The sequence below is a fragment of the Oenanthe melanoleuca genome, chromosome 13 (genome assembly GCF_029582105.1).
Source record: "Oenanthe melanoleuca isolate GR-GAL-2019-014 chromosome 13, OMel1.0, whole genome shotgun sequence".
Lineage (NCBI taxonomy): Eukaryota > Metazoa > Chordata > Aves > Passeriformes > Muscicapidae > Oenanthe > Oenanthe melanoleuca.
In genome coordinates this window covers 12,527,951-12,543,300 of record NC_079347.1, presented here as the reverse complement: position 1 = coordinate 12,543,300, position 15,350 = coordinate 12,527,951, and the positions used below count along the sequence as shown (strand labels likewise).

Genomic DNA, 15,350 nt, shown 5'->3' with positions numbered 1-15,350 from the left:
GTAGGCTTTGATTGCCAATATTTTTGCAAGCAGAATTCATAAAATGTTACTTAAAGCAATCCTTTATAGAAAGACAGACCTCATAAAATATGCTAAGACCTCTTTATAATTATTTTCTTTAATTTATTATATGTTATTTCTTGGGTTTATATTTCATTCTCATGAAGGATGGCAAAGTAAAAGCTCTGTCCTAGTGCATCTCTGGGATGGTAAGGGCAGGAGCAGGGAGGTGGCAGAACCACTGGATAACAGAGTGGTATCTAGTGGGGTTATAGGGCAGGTTTGGATGCATTAGATGCATTCTGCTGTCTGAAGCAGCCACAGAAGTACAAAAAAATAAAACATTGAAGGAAGAAACCTCACTGCTAGGTTTAGCCTCTGCTAGTCAGACAAGAGCAGCTCACATGTGCCATCTAGTGATGCTGCTATTTCATATAGTGGGAGTTCTCCAGGCAGGACCAAAAACATTCAGCAGGACTGGAGGGTGCATTGCCACAAGGATGGCCACCAGCAGAGCTGTACAGACAGCCCCTGGCTGCCAGTGCAGCCCTCTCCATGCACAGGCTTAGGACTGATATGAACCTAGAGCCAAAAATAACCCAAATCACATTTCCCAAATACAGTAGCAAGGCTTGTGCCAAATCCACATATTCCTTTGTGTACATGTACAAAAAATATACTTGGTAACAGCAGTATAACTAAATAGCCAAGAATGAAATAATAACTACTCTATAACCAGATTAACTAATAACTTGGAGCTGAATAGCACCAGTAGAAGGCATCAGTGCTTAAATCTGAGGAAACAACAAGATTTTAAAAAACATGTTAGTTGAAGATGTCCTGGGATCATGATCAGAGCAGATGGGCAGATCAAAGCCCTGGCATTGTGTAGGATTTACAAGGACAACGTTCCAGAGGCAGCAAATGAAGGGCAGACATTTTCCATTTTAATTACTGGAAGTGGGTTTGAAGGGCACTGACTGAAGGAGGATGTGGGAATAACCATTCAATTAGAAATGGAGATGCCTTTTTGCAGTATGCTTACTGCTGCATTTGTCACTGGGATGAAGAAGGAGTTGTGTGGAGTTTCCCATCTGAGGAGATGAGCCCAGAGCTGCCCCAAAGCCAGCAGCCTCTCTCCTGCCACTGGGCTTGAGGCCATTTGGTGTCACACTGGTGAGGGCTCTCACTGTGTGCAGAAGAGAGCTCGGGGGGTGAGCAGCTGCAGAGCAGCTCCAGCAGAGAAAATGAGCAGGGCAGGATGGAGAGTGACCACAGCTGCAAATGCAGCTGCCTCCTTGGGACTGCATGGCTGGGCTGGGGCTGTCACCCAGAGCAGTGACACACTGAGGGCACAGGCACTGACAGCCCAGGCTCTGCTGACCCCAAACTCTCATTAAAGCTGAGACATGAGTGTTCCGTGCCCAGCTTTTCCATATTTGCCAAGAACATCTCCATCCTTCATGCTTCTATTTACCCTGCTTGATTGCAGAATATTTTCAACCTTTTTCAAGGTAATCGTATCTCACACAGGATGGTTGTAGCCACCTCCTAATCCAAGAAATACCTTTCCAAAGCATGAGATACAGGGAGAGGAAGGGATTGGTGTTTGCCCTCACTGCAGGCAGTCCCCCATTGGGAATCTGCTCTCTCACACTGTCTTCAGCCTCTCCAAGGGCTTTCAGGGATATTGAATCTCAGATATGTGTCCTGACTTTTCCCTTTGCTGTTTCAAGTCCTGCATTGTGCAGATCTGCAATATGAAAGACACCCCAAGATCCTTCCCAAGCTGTTTGATCCCCTTCTTCTTCATTAGTAAGATGAATGGTTCAGCTCACTTTCAACCCCCAAGTCCTTTCCCTGAAATAACTACTGATTTTATCTCTCATTTCCCTATACACCTACTCCCATATTTCTTTGAGTTTATCCCTGAAAGCCCCTAGTTTTTCTTGATCACTTTTCATGGCCTGCAGCTTTTCTTTTAACCTTAAGAGCATTGTTTCTGGCGAGACATTAAGGTGCTCACCAAATGCCAACCTAAAAGCCATAAATAATACCCCATTTGCATTCATATTTTGATAGTTCCTTCATCTCTGCTGCAATGGTGTCTTTCCCTGTCTGCACCCTCTTGGCCCAGGCTGTGTTCCTTCACCCCAGCTGGGATCACACCTTTCCTCTTTCCATCGTGGGTTATTTCACCTGTTACAGTTGTCCCTTCAGTGCAGCAACAAGGAATATTCCTTCACTTGGACTCCAGCCTCTCTTCTTCACTTTCAAAAATCTCATCTCCTGGAGAAGATGATGGAGGTTTTGGCAGCCTGCAGACTCAGAGATCATTTTGCATACTCCCAAGAAAGGATGCTGCTGTCTCCAGCAGTGGCTGGTGTTCCAACAGCTGTGCTGCAGGGATGTTCAACCTCACTCTGAGTTACTGCAAGGCTTTAAATGCACCAAATGCATTGCAGCTGGCTCCATGTCCATAAACACCCACCAAGAGGAGCATTACTTGAATACCTTAAGCTGCAGACCACAGCTCTGTAAAGATTTAGCTTCAGCAGAGCCTACTCCTTTTTTTCCCCTGCTTGACTTAAGATCTGTCCTCTCCCAGGTTTCCATCACCCCACATGTTCCAGCCTAGGATATGTCACAAGGATATGGCAAAATCAGATATCTCCTGGAGGGTAAAAGGGATTAATGGAATGTCTTAAAAAAAAAACTTTGATTACCAGCTGATTTCATCAGGTCTTGTCCCCTTTTAAATAAATTTCAGGACTTCAACAACAAGACTTGAACTTTGAAGTGCAGGAATGGGATTAAGAGCAGCCATAAAAATGAACAAATACCTCAAAAGTTATGGCCAGCACCATGTATCTTGCCAATTACCAGCTAGTAGAGAGAGACGGGAGTTAAAGAAATTAAATCATTCCCACTTTAGGACCAGTAAGATTTGTACTGCCAGAAGCACACATTTGATGGATATCCCTGTAGCTGCTCTAAATTTAATCTTGTAATTGAGAGATTACAATTTAGAAATTCCTCAAAGAGTAAAGCTCCCATTCATCACTTCCAAAACCATGGATGGTGTTTCCCAGGTTGCAAACTCTTCCTTCTTTGAGCCTGCAGTGTGCAGGGGAAGAAGGCAGAAGAAAAGAAAAAACTTAATTTACTCTGTTATTACTATCATACTTTCTGAGGATGGTTTTGGATGGATACCAACACCAGCCCTCATGGCCCAGCCTTCCTGGAATGTCCCCTGTGGCAGCAGCATGGCCATGAACACATGCAGTGCATTATTCCTGGAACCCCAAAATGGAAACAGGCTGTGAACCCAGCACAGATCACACACCTGGTGTGTGATCATTAACACTTGGTCCTTTGAATCCAAGTTTGACACCTAACTTAAGTCTGTTTTGCTCTTTCTTTTAGTTCATTTGGCATAAACAAGCTCATCTGGGGCAGCACAGCAGCTCAGAGGTTGGCCTATTCCTGTTCCTGACTCCCCTTTCTGTCCAGCTCAAAGACTCAAGGTGCAGGGGAAGCTTTTGAGCTCTGCCACATCTGCACTCTTCACTTCTCTGCTCACACTCAGCCAGCACACAGCAGTGTTTCACCAGAGGCCATTCCATGAGTACAGCCCAGGCTGAGACTGAGCAGCTGAAGCGCTGGCAAGAGCCACAAAAAATTCCCCAAAACCCCTGCAAGCCATGCAGCCAGCAGAGCATAAAAGCCAAGGTGCAGAGCACTGCTCACACCCATGTAGGTCACAGGAGACACAGCAGAAAGTTTTCCCTTCATGAAAGAAGAAACACGTGTTCTTTATGTGGCAAGGAACACTCAGCTCTTGCAGCCTTCTGTGCAAAGTCACATTCACAACATTTTTCAGAAACAGTCATGAAAACAAGGGGCTAAAACCCTTTAGCTTTAGGGAAAGGAGCTGGGGTGTTTGGGGGGGTGGTTTTTGTTTGCTTTTTTTAAATCAGACTAAGAAGAAATAATTAGTTTTAATAATGGCTGTTTAGTGGGTTTCTTGATCAAAGGCAGCAGTGTCTGTGCAGAGATCACTTCTGAATGTCAGGTCTCTCCAGCCCCCAAATAATGTTATTGCATTGGTGAAGTTTTCCTCGGGCTAAGCCTGCCAGCCCCAACCACAGGAGCTGGCTGGCAGAGGCATGGTGTGACTAACCTGGATCCAAACCCCTGCTCTGGGACAGAGCAGCCAGATTGGTGCCAGCTGGGCCAGGGGAGGTCAGACAGTAGGGCTGGAACACTGCTGGCCAGTACTCTTGCTGTTAGAGCTGGGATTTTTTTTTCTGGGTTAGTCTGATTGTCCTACAAGTTTAGCCTCTCATAAAAAATGACTTAGTGGCAGATTTTGCCCAGTCTCCTGAATTTCCCCAGTCTCCTACAGACTCCCAAACATCCTCTACAACCTCTAAAATCAGGGAAATCAGTCATAAAATCCTACTCCTTCACAGTATTGAAAAAGAAAGGACAGCAATTTCCACCTGCAGCTCTTTGCTGGCCTCAGCTGTTAATGCTCCTACAAGCAGGGGCAGTGACTGGTTGAGCTGGGCAGGGATGGAGAGGGCTCCAGAGGACAGCACTGACAGCAGCACATCCAGGCTATGAGCACCATAAGGGGGCTTTCCAAAACAGGGACACCAACAGGCTGCAAAGTGCCCCCACATTGCCCAGCACCACATTTATGTTACTTTTTTAAAAAATATTTTAATTTTTTTTTTCTTCTAATAGGAGCAAAATTAATTCCATACCAACAGCCAAACTACCTGCAACTACTTCTGACACTGGTAAAAACCAACCTTGTGGTTCTTTGAACATTTCCTTGGCTTCTTCCTGAAGCATTTGACCTACATCTTCCTCCTATTCTTCCTTTTGCTTCTGTATATTCAAATTAACTACTTAAAGGAGTTTTTTGTTTTTCTGGGCTTAACAGTAATACATACTCTAATGATACAGAGAAAAGCTTCATAGATCAGTTGTGTTCAGCCTGTGACATCTGCCACACTCCTTATTTATAAGGAAATCCTCCTTTCCCTTTAGAGTAGCTCATGGGTTGTTGAGGCCCTTTTATACTGCACTAGTCAGACTGCAGATCTTAACTGAAGCTTAAATGGTCTCTGCAAGCTGTAGGAGCTAATGAGCAGTCTCAATTTGATTTGATCAAGAAATATTTAAGCAGAGCTGGACACATGTTCCATCATGTCTCTCCCCTGGACTGGGTGGCACCAGGCACCACTTACCACCAGCTCCTGGGCTGTCCCTTCTCCCCTCTAAGCCAAAAACACCCAGCAAGCCAGGGAGGAGCAAGGCTTTGCAGCTCCAGGCAATGGAAGGGGCATTGGATGCCCCTGCAGAAGCAGCAGCATGGGATGCTGCCTGTGACCATCACCCACCGCTGCTGCTTTTGCCAAGCACTGCAGTCAGCAAGCACACAGCTGCACCATGGCAAAACCTGCTTCCTACATGCTGCACAAGAAGCAGCTTCTGACACTCCCAGCAGGAGCTGCTGCTGCTCACACCATTACAAGTAAGCAGTTTGCATCAGTGGCATGCATGGCCTTAAACAGCCACCAAGTGTTACAGAAGCATTTCAGCTAATTAGCAAAATCCACATTAGGAAGAGCAAGTTCCTGCTGTCCTTCCTGTTTCATTATGAATACAAGATCAAGAGGTTAAGGTCCAGCCTACACCTGAACACCTTGGCAGTCTGTCCCCAGGCAGTGTGAGTGGGGCAGTGCAGTCCCAGGGTCAGACCAGAATCCTTTCAGAAAGATATTTGCTGCAAACTTGCAAACTCTGGGTTTCTTATTACAGACACAAGCCTCCTGTGACCTCAGTAGCAGCCCCATTTGCTGATACACAGAGAGGTGACCTTAGCAGGTGGCAGAGCAGGGTCACAGAGTCTAAGGAAAGGAGATTTGAACTTCTAAGCACACCTGAGAAGTCCAACCCATTTCCACTGCTCAAACAATGTGACTCCAAGCTCAGCCAGGGACAGAGAAGGGATTTAGAACAAGAAGGGCATGATCTTTTTAGGTGCTTCTCCCAAGCTACTTCCACAAGGTTGAAACAGCCAACACCACAAAAGCCATGAGGAGCCTTTACTTTTATCCTTTATGGGAGAATGATTCCCATGAGAAGATTGTAGGGGTGGATACTGCCCAGCCCAGACTTGTCTTTAGGTCAAGCAGTGGGTGTCATTGCCTGTCCAGTAAAGGTATCCCACATCCATAGCAGCCTTCAGCTGTGTGCATGGCAGTCCTGCCTATCCCATCAACTCACCACCTATGAAGAAAAGGTAAAGTTTTCCTGGAGCACAGAGTGACACTTTTGGACCCTCCTCTCATACACAGAGGGGAGTTTGTGCAGCTGTTTCTGCAGACAGAAGCAGGAGGTTGGATTTAGCCAAGCAAGCACTTTGCTATGCCAAGAACATTCTCATGTGAAATTGGTCATGTTAGTTTGAGCTCAAAGCACAGTACAAAGGATGTTGGTTTGGCGATGAACTCCTTGTCAGGTTACTCAGTATTCAGAATCTTGGACAGGAGAGCAAAACTACAAACTGTTTCTTAAAGAAAAATGTAAAGTGCCATTTTATTTTGATGTTTCAATAGTATTTTTTCAAAATAAGTGATGCACTTGGAAATACACACGCTTCAGAATCCTTTTTATACTTTGCAAGTTGTTGTTTCTTGAGAGAATTCTGATTCTATTGCCCAGCAAAACAGATAAACTTCCTTGTGCATCTTGATCACCTTGCCAGAGCACAGAAGTTTCCATGGCCATTCCAGGGATCCTGACATTGTGGTGATCACACATTCAGCCAGTTTGATCCCCATCCATACATTCATTAAAGCTTGTAGGTACAGCTGAACAGTGGATAAAGCAGAGCAGTGGAATTGCTATCATTTTGCTTATGAAAAAATTATTTTTTAAGGTATCCTTAAAACTGGAATTTAGGTAGTCCTCAATAAGACCTCTATAAATCCCCTGATTACCTGCTCTTTGCTGACTTTCTCACTGCCAATAATTATTGTGGTTTACCCGTCTCCCAGCAGAACCTTTCTTACTTTCCTAATTAAAATTCCATTGTGGGCATCATCTAAGAACTCACAATCCAAAAAACTCAGACCATTGCACAAAACAGATCCAACTCATCCCTAATGTAAGCCCATTGCAACAGTCAACAGCTACACCCAAAACCAAAGTACCAGAGCCTGTGAATAGCTCCTGGGCTCCTCCAGTCTGCCTTTCTCCCACTGGGATTGCTCTCTACCCAAACTCCCTGGGATTTATAACAATGGAGTTTTCAACAAACTAACCTGGGCTTTAAAGATCTTGTTTTAAGGTCACATCCTGATGATTCATCTGTATTTTGCTTCTCCCCACCCTTTACTGCCTCTCCACACACTGCACTAATAAATGGTGACATCCCCGGGGTTGAGTCCCACCAGCACCACAAGCCATGACCACCTTAAGCATCTCTTGGCTAAGTTTGAGATATTTTACTGGTTTAACCTTTCTTCTCCAACACCCCAAATATTTCTGCCCTTCTCACAGTGCTTAATTAGCTAAGGAAAAGCTCCAAACCCCAGTGATGCCCAAACCTGAGCACAGCCACTGATGAGGAATATGTAACATCATGTGGTAGTGGGTAATACCATGAAAATGCCCATTTGTTGGGATAACTGAGATTCATTCCAAATTCATGCCTAACATGGAAACTAACACACCACCCTAATGCCAATTATTAGCTTCAAAGGCAGCAGCACAGACTAATGCTGTAGACAGATAATATCAGACATCCCTATATTAAACAAACACAAATGATTTAATTTCATTCAGATTCACCTGGAAAACTCTGGGTCTCCCATATTATTGTGCTGGTTCCCCCCTGGGAATAGCATCAGCTGTGTTCACCCATCCCTGTTCCATCCCAGATGTCATTGCAAACCTGGGCTGGTGCCACCACCTTGACCAACAGTCAAGGCTGTCAATGCAACGTATTCTAATAGCAGTTCCTGACTGTATTAAGGTGAAAATAAATCTCTTGGGGAAAAGATTTTCATTTCAGAGATTTCAGAGATTCATTTCATTCATTTCAGAGGTTTAAAACCCCAAACTGGTCTCTCACCCAAGTTACAGTGGGTTCTCATCTGATTTTGTATTAATAAAATGAGCATCAAATAAGTTTTTTGGACAGTAAAGATGTAATGTATCTTTTGGATCAATCCAATTTTAACAAGCCATTTTTTTGTTTAGGGGCATTTCAGTAGCTCTCAGAGACCTTCAACTAGCTTGTTTCATGGAGTAACAGGTTGCAACACATTCTGGGTATCTTGTGGGTGACAGGCAGTCTGAACTGACTAATTTATGTAGGTCCTGTTGGAGAAACCACTCAGGTCAGTGGGAATTGTCCAGACTGAAACCAGCTGTTTGTGCAAGCTTTTATATGGGCCTGGCCCTTTTCAAGATTTAACTTGCATTTGCTCTACTTCCTGTCAGAGGACCAGATGTTCTCAACTACTTGTGTTTCTGGATCTTTCTGTTCTGTGAACAAAACATCCAGGGAACCCACTGCCATGGCCAGTGTACCATGATGAGCTACACAGGGTGATGAGGAACCATGCTGGAGTCCTGCATGAAGTCCTACTCCATATGGATTATGTGGAAATGCAAGGAAGGAGCACAGTGCTGTTAAAAGAGAATATCTGCATAATGTGTATTTACTTTTCATTGCCAAGAATAAATTCCATGAATATTTTTAGGTGCCTTTTCCAAGGTTTTTGGCTTGTGCTCTTTACAAAGTGACTTTCAACACAATCTTGTGCATCTGTTTTTATTCATTAAAGAGTTTGTTTCCTCATATGATAAAAACAAATCTGGCAGCTGAAATATCTGTGGAGAGCAATAGCAGTGCCAAGAGATCATCAAGGCTTTTGCAGTTTGAGGCTGGATCTAGACTTCACAAAATATTCCACAACCTTTTCTCCTGTTTCTCAGCTCAAATTTCATTGTAGCAGCTACAGCAGTGCCTTCAGCATCCAAAGTATGAGAAGAGAGTGCAAATTCATGGGCAATTCCAACAGGATGCAGGCAGAGGTGTAATACTTCCATAAACTCATCAGCTATTCAGCTCTCCCATGCCAAAGCACTGGTTGTAGGAAACTCTCCTGCTATGGGCATTAAAGAAATGCAGTCCCATAAAAACATGTAGAAGGTTATATATAAAGAGCTGCAAAACCATGGAGTTTTGTTTATATTCTCTCTTGATGCATCCTGTAGAATTCTGTATGAGTCTTATTGCAATGGTTATAAAGCCAGCAGAATCTTTACAGTCCCAGTAACTTTCCACAATTCCCTCCAGTACTTGGATGTTAGGGGGACTCTCAGGGGTTGCAGTATATGTTAGGAGTAGCTAAAATCTCTGGATACCTTTATTCACATGATATAAATCCTTAGCTCTAAGAGCTAACTTGGAGTGAAACTCACCATCAGACAGTCAACACAAATGCTGCATTTCAATTAAATGATCCTTAAACTGTGAAAAGGGTATTTCCTATGTCTTTGGCAAAGCAGCAAATTTCACTCTGACAGAAGTAAAACCATCAGCTAAGGCATGTACAATATAGCACCTAGACCAGCCCCTGAAACAAGTGAGAAATATTTCCCATCTTCTCCCAAACTGTGAATTGATATTTCCGTTGCTAATCTAACGTCTTTCCATCAGTCACACAACCACTTATGTTGGTTTTGACCATATATTTTTGTTGGAGTTTTTAGAGGACCCTCAAGGAACTACTCAGCCTTATCCCTTGGACTCATTCTAGAAGGGATGTGTAAGAGGAATATTTTCATTATGGGGAGTTTCCTATATTAAGACCCAATTAAATGCCAAGCCTAAATGTATAAAGCCACCACTTGGAATAGTCACCAAGACAGCAAACTGTAATTTTATGTTTCAGGATCAAAGCAAAATGCACCTTTCCCAGTTGATAAAGTTAAACTTTATACCAGACAATGAAACCTAGAAATACCTGCTCCTAAAGAGGGAGCAGAAGCATATTGTGCAACACATACACCCAGTGGGAAACAACATGAATTGCTCAGAAATAAACCATTCACAGGACTGATTCAGGGAACAGTATGGAACATGGAATACCCTGCAAATAACTGCCAGGACCTTGGCTGAGCACAGGCAGGAGCCTTCTTGCAGAGATGGGGAGGAGAGCACACGTGGCTCTGCCAGCCAGGGCAGCATTCCCCTGACCAGAGGGCGTGCTGGACCACCCAGGGCTGTGGCACAGGCTGCTCCCTCCCTGGAGCAGGGACAGGAGGAGCTGCCCGTTTCCAGAGAGGTGTCAGTGTGAGCACAGACATGCCCAAGCCCTGCCTCAGCACAAGGTGGAGCACACAGGTCTGTGCCCACCTTGCAGCCACCTGGGTTGTGATCCTGTCCAGGACTGCTGCTGTCCAATCAGCCCACTGTCTTTGCTCCCTCCTGATTTAATTTCACAGTGAATTGCTGGGAAGTCTAAAATACATCAATTCCATGCAGGTTATTTTTAAGCAAATTATTGGAAAAAAGCTGAACTGTAGTTTAATTGATAAGCCAGGAATTGGTCAGTATGAAATCCTGTCCATTTAATTGGTAAGCCAGGATTTGGTCAATATGAAATCCTATCTCCAAGTGCTGGGAGATGACTTTTTTTCCTCCTTCATTTCACAAGTACTGTGGCAAGAAAGCTTTCTAAAATCATAGAATAGTTTTGGAAGGTACCTTTGAAGATTACCTCGTTCAGCCCCGTCCATAGGCAGGGACACCTTCCAGGTTGCTCCAAGGCACATCCAGCCTCACTTTGTGGACCCAAAGCTTCCTTGGACAGCCTGTGCCAGGCCTCACCACCCACAAGAGGAAGAATTTCTTCCAATCTAACTCTGCCCTCTGTCAGCCTGAAGCCATTCAGTTTGTCCTCTCACTCCAAGCCCTTGTCCAAAGTCCCTCTCCCGCTCTCTTGGAGCCTCTTAGGCACTGCATGGGGCTCTAAGATCTCCCTGGAGCCTTCTCTCCTCCAGACTGAGCAATCCCAGCCTTTCCAGCCTATCCAGAGCAGAGATGCTCAAGCCCTTGGAGCACCTTTGTGTCTCTTTCCAGCATCCACACATCCTTCTGGTGCTGGGGGTGCCAAAGCTGGGAGCAGCACTGCAGCTTGGGTCTCAGGCAAACAGAGCGGGGGTAGAATCACTTCCTCAACTGCTGGTCAAACTTTGGATGCAAACCTTGGCTTTCCAGGTTAAAAAGGCACATTCCCAGGTCTTGACCAGCATTTCATCCTCCAGAGTATGACAAGAAAAGAAGTTTTGTCTGATTTTCCTTATTTTTGAGTATTCAGAGACCAATGGGGAGAATTAATTGTGGTTTTCCTCCTTGGGTTTGGGTTTTTTTTAATCAGGTTTTGGTCTTTTTCCTCAGTCCTGACTGATATACAAAGCACCATTGCACACACTGTTTTCAGTGATCCAAGCTTGAAAGTCCTATTTCTGCCAGTCCCAGAAAGCAGCCCCTTAAAACACCCAGCTGAAAGCATGTCACAGCAAAATGCATCTCTTAACACATCTTTTGACAGAAAGGTTTGTTATGTGAACTCCAAAGCACATGAAAACATTTTGCCTTCACAAATCTCAGCAGGAGTCACCTTATTTTTGTTTTCACATCATAAAATTCTGCCAATTATTTTTAAACAGAAAATGAGCCCAATTAGGAGAATGAGAAAGGAATAGTCTGAGGACTGGCACATATGAGTTTGACCCACACTGTCAGAACTTGCATGTAATGGTTGAGGTCCATTACCCATTTGTGCAAGTCCTGACTGAGCCCTTCATGCTCCAGCTCTCCCTGAGATGTACCCTGGCTCTGTGGTAATAACAGCTCAGCTGAAACTAAGCCAAAGCCCCAAACTTCCTTTCACAAAAGATGCAAAAACAGATCTATAGAACACCTGTGTAAAACATTATACCCCTTTTGCTTTGCTTTTCTCATGGGGCATGAAGGCAAAATTTAAGTCTTTGTTTCTCTATAGAGGAATTCAAAATGCACCAGCTGGGAGACTCACAAACTCAGAAGTTACATTTTGGCTTTAAGCACCTACTGCAATGAGAGCCAGACAAGGGAATCCCTGGTGCTGGGTCCAGAGAGCCCCACCAGAGCTCACTGCACTTGGCTTTCAGTGAGGAATGGTGCAAGGGGCAGGGATCAGAGTTCATTGCCAGCAATTTCAGAATTTAAGGTGACCTGTAGGTGGATTTGGCCTTTCCAGGAGCAAAGCTGCACTGGAGGGTGAGTGTGCCTCGATTGCTGGGTGAGCAGGAGCTCCCCTTCTGCACAGCACCCACAGCACCTGGGATCATTCAACTCTAAACTGGCCTCCATGTGCTGACTTTTAATCAGAACTGGGGTCACTAAATATTTTGATTGGCAATACCCCAGAAACAGGTTTCCTGAATACAATCACTTTCTTTTTATAAAGTGTGTCAATAAAGGGAAAATGAACAGCGAGTTTTGCCCTTTGAAGTTGAGATTCCAAGGTGAATAAATATGAATGTGCTATCAATGCTGTTAAGCATTCCTCTCAAATACCAAGGCAACATAATAAAAAAGGCCATTTTTAAGGTCCCCACACCTTCCCCAAGAAGAGGTCTCATCCCCTCCCAGCACAAATGCACAGAGCCTTTCCCAGGGCAGGACAGGAGACAGGAGGTGCCCCAGGGAAGCCAACAGCTTTACCACAGACTTCCACCAGGTTGTAGCTCCACCTAACCTGCTGCAAAACCTCAGCATTAACAGAACAACATAAAGTCAGTTAACACCTAAACTCTTCCTATATTTGCACACATTCCACTGCAGCTGAAGAGAAATTCATGTATATTCTTGAAAGAAGAACTGGCATTGATTGGTTTGGGGCACTCTTAGAATAAGCTTCCAATAACATATCCAACCCTGGCTCCAGTAAAACATCAGTAACACTATGAAAGATCTGTCCTATATGTCACATACACACAATATAGACATAAATTCATAAAATTCCAGTTCTTATACCTTAATTCAAATTTTGACCAGAACTCACACAGTTCTTGCAGCAGTTTGTATCAAATGATCTTAGAAGGAGCAGTAGGTATCTCCAAGGAAGCTATCTGCTGTTTCACTGTGCTTCATTAGCTCCAAGCTCCAGCCAAGAGCAAAACAACAAAAAAAACCCAACAGTTAGCTTAATTGGTTGAAAAGCAGTCATTTTCATTTTCTGTTCTCTGTGAGGTTTATGCTCCTGTGTTTTCAGATGTGGTTACCTTCATTTTTCTTAGGCCAGCTCCTTATTTGCTCTCTCCCCTGCTCACAGAGCAGTTGTGAACTGGAGAGGGAAAGGGATAGGGAAAAGCATCTTTTAAATCAAAAGTTAGGAAACCGAAAAACCACATGAAGTTTTGCTCAGTGCTGTGGATGAGACACAAGCAGTGGCATTATCTGAGGTTTCAGGGCTGTTCTGAGCCAAACCAGGGCAGCACACAGGCCTCAATGGCATTTCATGAGGAGATTAAACTCTCCCCAGACTGATCCACTCACTCCAGCTTTGCTTGCATAAAGTCAAGACCTTTCAGTCCTGGTGGTGGTAGGTGCACTGGTGGTAGGAAAAATTTCAGAGTGTGAAGGTGTCTCTGCACTGAGCTGCACACCCAAGGATGTACATTCAGGGCTGCTGCAGAGCAAGGGTGCCCTTCAGGGGCTCTTCTGAGGCTGCCAGATAACCCAGACTGCACCAAAGAGTCCAATTTTGCCTTTTTCCTCACTGTTTATATGGTTCCTTCCTCTCTCAAGCAAGAGAGTGCCTTGCAAGCAGCTCAGCTCCCCAGGGCTTTGCGTGGTGTCTGTGGGAATGGCAGAGACACACGGATCCACCAGCTCAGGCTTTGCTTTCACAGTGGAACTTGTGGATGGATTCCTCGGTGGTGCACACACTGTGGCCCACCAGTGACTCACAACCAAGGAAAACCCAAACTAAAGCTGCACATGGGGGTAAAAAACAAGCTTTAAAGTTACATTATTATGTATAGTGAGTGGGTCTATAGTGCTGAAAATCATTTCCAAGAAACCCACAATGCCAGGCAGAGTGCCACAACCCTCTTCCTGCTTATTGTGCCTTCTCAGCCTCAGTAATGGGAAATTTCTGCTCTGATTAATGGGTCCTTGTTTATTAATGGGCTTGTTTTTCTGCCTGGAAACAACCCCTCTAGAATCAAGGCATCATCACACAAGTGGTGTCACCCTCCAGCTCTTGCATGGGAGCAGCTCTGAACACATCAGCCCCTTGCTGGGACACCACAGAACCCACTGAGGGCTCCAAGGACAGAGCAAGGAGGGAAATCCAGGATAAACACACAGTATTGCTCATTTCCATTTTTTTGACATTAGACAGAAAGGCAAGAGCTCATCTTTGATCATGACATGGAAATGTCTCACACCTGGGGGGTGGCACGGAGACCTGAGCAGTGAGCAGGACATGCCTTCACAGTTTCCTTTGTAAACTGAATCAAAACACTAATATAATCATGGTTGTATGATTAACATACACACACACACCTGATGTGTTATTGCCAGTGGTTATATTTTATCTGGTCACAACCCACAGCATCTCCACTCTGCAATAGCCTGAGTGTTCAACAGCAGAAAAGTCTCACACAAAAGGGTCTCTTTTCCTCAAATACCTCTAAACACAACCCTCCAGTTAAAAGCTTTCAGGTGGGGTGGCAGCTTTATCCGGCAGATTTTCCCTCTGCTCCTGCTTGGGAGCAGCAGTCTGGTTCAACCAGCTTTTAGCTTGGCAGTTGGCAAAGGGGGGTGATAAGGGGAGAAATGAATGGCCCCGGGGCAAAGCCTGCAGGGGGACAGTGCAGCAGCTGCCCCACAAAGCGAGAGGGAGATGCCACTAGGTGGTGACAGCGCCCACAGAAATCAAACTTCCCAGGAGAGCTCCCCGTCTCCTGTTCCAGGGCACTGGGGACGTAAAATACCGAACACTGAAAATAAATGGTTAGTGCTTCTTGTTTGTAAGGAGTGAGAACTAATGTTGGTGCTGTGGGCAGAGCACCACTACTGATGAATAGAAAAGTGAATTATTTCACCTGCTTGGTGTGGGTGTGAAATGAGCTGTTTCTGCATCATCAATACAAGTAGATAAACTCTGTTTATCTTCATTTCCCCACGCCCTCTCCCTTGCACCTCCAAGTATAATCTGGGCTGTGGGATCCCCCTGACATTCCCAAATGGAGCTGATCAT

The 15,350-nt window shown here is 44.7% G+C and overlaps 1 protein-coding gene across 1 annotated transcript in view; it reads right to left on the bottom strand.

The window, feature by feature from the left end:
- Positions 1-15,350, bottom strand: part of VDAC1 (voltage dependent anion channel 1) — a 71,428-nt gene that overhangs the window by 23,351 nt on the left and 32,727 nt on the right. The gene's annotated exons all lie outside the window — the stretch shown is intronic.